Below are 6,724 nucleotides of genomic sequence, written 5' to 3' on the forward strand. Positions count from 1 at the left end.
ACAACACACTGCACACATACAGCTTATATCATTCAGCAAAATCAACATCAAACAGCTTATGCGTCGTCACACATTTCAACTCGGAGATCTCCTACAACATGGGTGAGTAGTTTAAGTGGCTAGGTCCTACCGAACCGACAACAAAGAACCTTTTTGTGTTTGCTAGGTAAACAACAATTTGGATAACAATCCACAACTTCACGATTTCTCAGACTTTGCCACTTAAACAAGGAAGTATAGTACTAGGTCAGGATAGAACAGTTGGGTTTTAGGCCTACCGCGACATTAACTAGCTTAACTAAGCCGGGTTTTAGGCCTACCACGACATTAACTAGCTTAACTAAGCCACTTATTGAATTAGCCTACCAACTATCCTCCAAATACTACAACCTTCCGATACTCAATTAGGAACTAAGTTTCCGACTTCGTACTTTACTCGATTGTGTGACACCCTCTACCCCAACATACATATATAGTAATTGTATAAAATAAATAAAATAAAATACAATTCTTCAACATAAGACGATCAAATCTCCAACAACATAAGGGTAAAGAGTTCACATTCATAAACTTAATCCAAATAACATGTAGAGAAATTACAAGGAAATGAAACTGAGTTTTTTTCAAAATGATTTAATAAAAATAACATTCCAATCTAATCCTATTTAAGTCCCGATGTCACATGTCCTATCAGAGAAAATCCCAACATAGAAGCCTAAGCTTCATCACCAACATCCTCAGCCTCATGCTGATAATAACCTGTATGACAGTTAGAGAAAACAACACAAGAGAAAAGGGAGTGAGAAACATCTCACTCTGACTCACAGTGTAGAAATATATGCCAAATAGCCAAACACAAACAAAAACAAGTATAACATAGATAAATTAATAATAACATATCACACTCATCCAAGACATAAACCATCACTTTATCATATAACATTAAGAATGCATATGCATGGACACGGACTACATATTATCATGCATGTGGCGCCAGTAAAACATCACATGGCATATTACCGCTAGCAATACACGAAGAGTAGTCTAGGAGTACATGCCGGGTCACACCCTCTGCGCACTCTCACTAGAAGGATATACTACCAGAGTCTCGTCGGGATAGCTAAGCCGCGCAAGATACATCCCATGCACACAATGGGAGAGACTGGGACTTCCAAACCGAGCTATCCCCAAGGACTAATCCCCAAAGCTTTTACACTAGGGGGCCTTCTCTGGCGGTGTATTCCATATCGTACCCTTAAAACACTTATGCAAATGATGCATGTCAATCAAGACTCTATGCATTATCATATCACATTATCATTTCCCATGGTCATATCACATCATCGCATTTCGTCATCATATTTCATTATCACATTTCATATCCCATGTCTCAATCATATTTCACTTTACATCATCATATTCACAAAGTCTCCACAGAGCACTTTAATTTATATCAAAACTCGTTTATTTATAAAATTAAATACATATTTTTACATCTCATCAAACAAGGAATATAACAGAAAAATCAGAAATCAAAACAGAAAATATTTCATATTTTGCCTATTTCTCATAGGGTTTCCTAGAGGAACCCATAGAGCACTCTAGATCATATTAAAACATATTTATTTTCAAAATTAACCACATACTCATGCATCACATCCAACAAGGAACACAACAAAGTAATCAGAAGACAAAATAGAAAACATTCATATTTTGCCCATTTTCTCATAGGGTTTCCCACAGGAACCCATAGAGATCTCAAGTCATACAATTAATTGCATATAAGAAAAATAATAAGCAAAACAGATACAATTGGGAGAAACCCCTCATACATGAGCATACATAAAAATACAACAAACACAGGATTGGGGGCCAATCCCACTACCTAGCATACAATCCCACACCCAGAGCGAGGTTTCTCACTCCCCCTTACCTGGATGAGCAGAAGATGGATGGTCTTGGTGTGATCTAAGATCATTCCTGAGTACTCTTCCTTAGAGCTCTTTGTTTCTCCTCTCTTTTTTTTTCTAACCCCTCAGAATGCAAATGAGGCAGATAGGGTTAACACTACCTAATTCCTTTCTTAAAATTAATCTATTGGGCTGGGTCAACCCAACCCATTTTCCTTCTCTTCTAACCCACTTCTCTTTCTCCTCAAAATAATTAAATAAAATAAATACATGTATATTATAAAAAATTTTCCTCTATAATAATAATATATTTCTGACCCAAAATATAATAATAAATTTCAATAACAAAATATCATATAAAATCAACCTTCTCTTAAAACATATAAATATTTATTTAAAAATACTAATAAAAATACTTATTTAATACGTACAAAATAATTGTCCAAAATAATAATTATTTAAAACGTACAAAATAATATTTCTATATAATTATTAAAATAATTATGATCAAATACCATATAATAATAATAATAATAACAATAACCTTTTTGAAAACTGGGGTGTTACAGATTGGCCGCTTGTAATCAGTATAACTCGACCTGACCCCTATACCATGGTCGCTTTGTACACGTGTGCCTCGACCTTGCCCACACACGAGACCAACTAAGTACTTAGAGGAGAATAACACAATGACCACTCCAAGGGATAACTTCCCAATGAGGGTTTTCAACAAATTGGGCTCTAAGAGCACCACAGCTTCCTCAATCCACACAATGGGATGAGCATCTTCGAAAAACATCTCCTCTAGTCTTAGTAATCAACAACTCATCATTACAGCTCATATGCAACAACACAGCTCAACAATTTAAATAGCATATTCAACATTCAGCACAGCTCAGCTTAACAGCATTAACAACTTAAACAACATACAGCACGCAGCTTAATGGCATTAACAGCTTAAACAACATACAACACAACTCAACTTAACAGCATTAATCAGCATAAACAACATTCAGCATTTTCATAGTTATAAAGAAAGACACCTCCACGCCTGGCGCAATAGGATCTATGCCCGGCCTGAACCCAGCTAGAGAGCTCTAAAGCCCTTACGCACCCGGCGCAATTCCAATTATGTCCGGTGCAATAGAAGGCAGAGACTCCCAGGAGTCTCCCAAGCCCGGCGTACCAAACTCACGCTCAATGCAAGTAAGGCAGAGACCTCACCAAGGTCTCACACCCGGCACGCTCATTTTGGCCGATGCCACCCCAGGCAGAGACCCCCATGAAGTCTCGACGCCCGGCGAGATTTAATCATTTCCGGGGCGATACCAGTAACTCAACTCCTTGAGTCCCTATCTGATATCACGCCCAGCACGGTTCTCTCACGCCCGCGTGAGCCATCCAGGGACTTCATCCATTCCCAAGCTCGCCCGGTGTGCTTGAACAATGGTCTCTAATGGACACGCCCGGCGCCAAGAACTACGCCCGGCGCAATTTCAAATAGCAATCCTCACAACTTCAAAAATTTCACCCAAAACCTGCAAAATCAACCAGCTCAACCACATGCAATCCATCAAATGAACTACATTTTCAGCATACAACTCAAAAACCATCTCTTCTTCCACATGCAACCATCAAACGCATAAAAATCCCCAATTTTCCCTATTTTCCCGAAATTCCGAAAATGCACAACTCTTCAAATCCAATCGTCATTTTCCAAAAATCAAGCAACATTTGAGTTTCTAAACTCAGTTCCAAACAATCTGCACGAAATCTAGCTTCCCTTACCTTGGAGAAGAAGAATCCGAGCTCCGGGGAAGCGGAAAGGAAGAAGGAGAGAAACGGAGAAAGGCACTACTAGAAATATGTCATTTACCTAAAGATTTTCATGCGAAAAAATATTTATAAAAAATTATTGCAAAAATTATTGCAAATATAAATCTCCAATAAATTATTACAAATATTTTTATAATTTTAAATTTGCAGAAAATTCTTACAAATTTTACTACAAAAATATTAATTATATGAATTTTTTGTTGCAAATAAAAATTTCTAAAAAAATTTGCAGGATTTTCTTTATTTTCCTACAAATTTTTGTTTTAAATATAAATTTGCAAGTAATTTGTTTTTTTGTGAGCAGTATTTCCTGCCAATTTTTTTATTTATGATTATTTTTATTAATTTAAAAACTCCTCGTAAACGTAAACACATTTCCGTCTTCTCGTACTGATTGCATTCACCTCCGCAACACTATTTCTCTCATCCTCTTCGTTTCCGTCACCTACGTAGTCTACACGATCAAGCTCGTCTCCACCTCACGCGCCTGCAACCACCTTCCCTTCGCCACTCACACCTTCTCCGTCAATGCCTCCGCCTCCGCCTCCGCCCTCCTCCGCCGCCAGTCCCGCCAAACCAACCCCGAGGACCGCACCGCCCTCCGCCACGTCGTCTTCGGCATCGCCGCCTCCGCCAAGCTCCGGAACTAGCGCAAGAACTACATCAAGCTCTGGTACAGACCTAGGGAGATGCGCGGCGTCGTCTGGCTCGACCAGAACATGACGCCGAAGCCCGACGAGGACTCTCTCCCGCCGGTGAGAATCTCCGGCGACACCGCCAGGTTCAAGTACACGAACCGGCAGGGGCACCGGTTGGTGAGAATATCCTTTCATTACATTGTCCTTTCTTTGCTTGTTTCAATTTTGGTTTGCATGAGGTAATTGGATGTGGATACATCTACAATTAAGCCTATTTGGAAATGGAAACTGCTGTTTTGTTTTTTGGGGGGAAAAGGAGGGGAATTAGGGTTTAAGTTTTTTATAAGGGGATTAGGATGCATGAATTATTCGAGTGAATGTTATCAAGGTTCGTAGTTAAATGGATCTGGTGTTTGTGTGAAAAGGGAAAATGTTGCTGCTGATGTTTAAAATTTTTATTCATTCTGCTTCAGTGTTGTTTGATCCTTAATTCTTTCGCACGTACGTGATCTTCAATGGGCTGTTGCAGCTGATCATATACACTAAGGAGAAAAATGCCATTCTGTTTACTTATCCTCCTGTTGTAAGTTTCTTTTAAGTGTGCTGAGGCTCTTTACTCTAATGCTAGAGTTTTTATTTACGTATGGAGAATATATGCTGTGTTTCACTTGCATAATTGCATTGTTTTGGATGATTGATAGTTGAAGTTTATTCTACCACATTCCTTGGGTCAGTATTCGGTAAATTACAAAATATCAGTCCTATGGTGTTGGATTTGGAGATTGTAGAATATTGAAACACATATATATATGATCTATACATATTACTCACTACTTTGTGTAATGTTTAACATGATCTATTAGAATATGTGGTGATGTTTTATGACAGGTTTGTTTCAATTAATGAAGGTTGTAGATTTATTGGGTATATAGAATTTGACAATTTTTTCTTCATCTTTAGTTGTATATCAAAATTAGGAAAATTTTTAGACATTCTGTGGCTCCTTGTTCTGTGTACTGATTAATTTTTTGTTTCATCTAACCATTTTTAACTCACTTTCTGATATAGAGACATAACATTTAAGAAATGTATGATATCTATTTTGTGTTTGTGAAAGAGAGAGTTTTTGTGAGTGTGTGTGAGAGGGAGAGAGAGAGAGAGAGAGGAATATGCCATTTTATTATTGTTTAAATTGGCAATCCTTTTTGTTCTATCCTAAGAGAGCAATAGCACCGAAATTTTAGTCTGGTTAGTTTGTTATAATTGTGGCATGCGTGAACTTAAAATCCATCCAATAATTTTAACATAATTCATAGACACTAAACAGACTCTAGTGTATAAAACGGGCCATACATCAAGCACAATTATCAATAGTGCAATATAACAGTGCGGTGCAGCCATGGCAACTGCAATTGTGACCAAAATTGCATTTGTTGTTTTGGCTGGATTGACTTTTGTGTATTACGCTGCCTTTGTAAGTTTACCTCTGCAAAGTTTTTGCCCCCTATTTTTCGTACATGTTAATATCTTTCTGATGCTAAAATGTTCATAATATGGAAATATCAGGGATGGAGAAGAAAAAAGCCTAGTGACAGGTTCCAATTGTCTACATAAGGTATGGCTTAGCCTGGAAAAGCACTTTCTGGAGTGAGTCATGGGGGATTCCTTGCATCATATCATTTAGAGTGGTTTTTATATTTGGATGTGTTTTGGCCTAGTTGTTTTATGTTGAAAGCAATAGAGCAAGCTGGTCATCATCTGAGTAGAATAATTTGATGCGATCGAATCATTGGTTGGGTGCTAGTGCTACAACTTTGGCCTTTGCTTCTTCTGTAGCCTTTGTATGTATTATTCCTTTGTTTGATTGTGTAATTCCACTCATTATGTAATTAAACGTATTATTACGTGTATGCAAAGAGTACTGGATTCCTACAATACTGAGGTAACGGGCGTAAAGCAACCCTTGCCAGGGAGAAATTGTACGAGCAGGGTATTTTTCTTTTTCTTTTATTGACCATACATGTTTTTGTACCTCATTCTTTGTATAATAGTTCAGTGGGGCTTTCATGTGTATTACCGTTATGAAGTTTTTATTTTGCATTTGATGTTTATTGATTATGTAGCAAGCTTTCTTATTTTTAACTGAAGTAGCTAATCTTTATGCTTTCTCTTCCCTATGGCGTCTCCTAAGTTACTACGTTTGATGTGTAGTTTATTCAAGTAGATCATTGTATTTTATATAATATATACAACAATCATTTTATATAATATTTTTCGCTAGGTGAAGAGGATTTCTTGGTCTCTAATTATGCCTTCGTTAATTGTGGTTCATACCCTTCT

General features: G+C 37.5%; 1 long non-coding RNA gene across 1 annotated transcript; it reads left to right on the forward strand.

Moving 5' to 3' along the window:
- Positions 1 to 4,573: 4,573 nt before the first annotated feature.
- LOC145952705 (uncharacterized) lies at positions 4,574 to 6,457 on the forward strand. The gene is made up of 2 exons (XR_014430222.1): positions 4,574 to 4,967; positions 5,951 to 6,457. It is a non-coding gene; the product is annotated as an uncharacterized LOC145952705 (long non-coding RNA).
- Positions 6,458 to 6,724: the final 267 nt, after the last annotated feature.

Source organism: Cajanus cajan, chromosome 10 (genome assembly GCF_000230855.2).
Source record: "Cajanus cajan strain Asha chromosome 10, NIPB_CcT2T_4, whole genome shotgun sequence".
NCBI classification, from domain to species: Eukaryota; Viridiplantae; Streptophyta; class Magnoliopsida; order Fabales; family Fabaceae; genus Cajanus; species Cajanus cajan.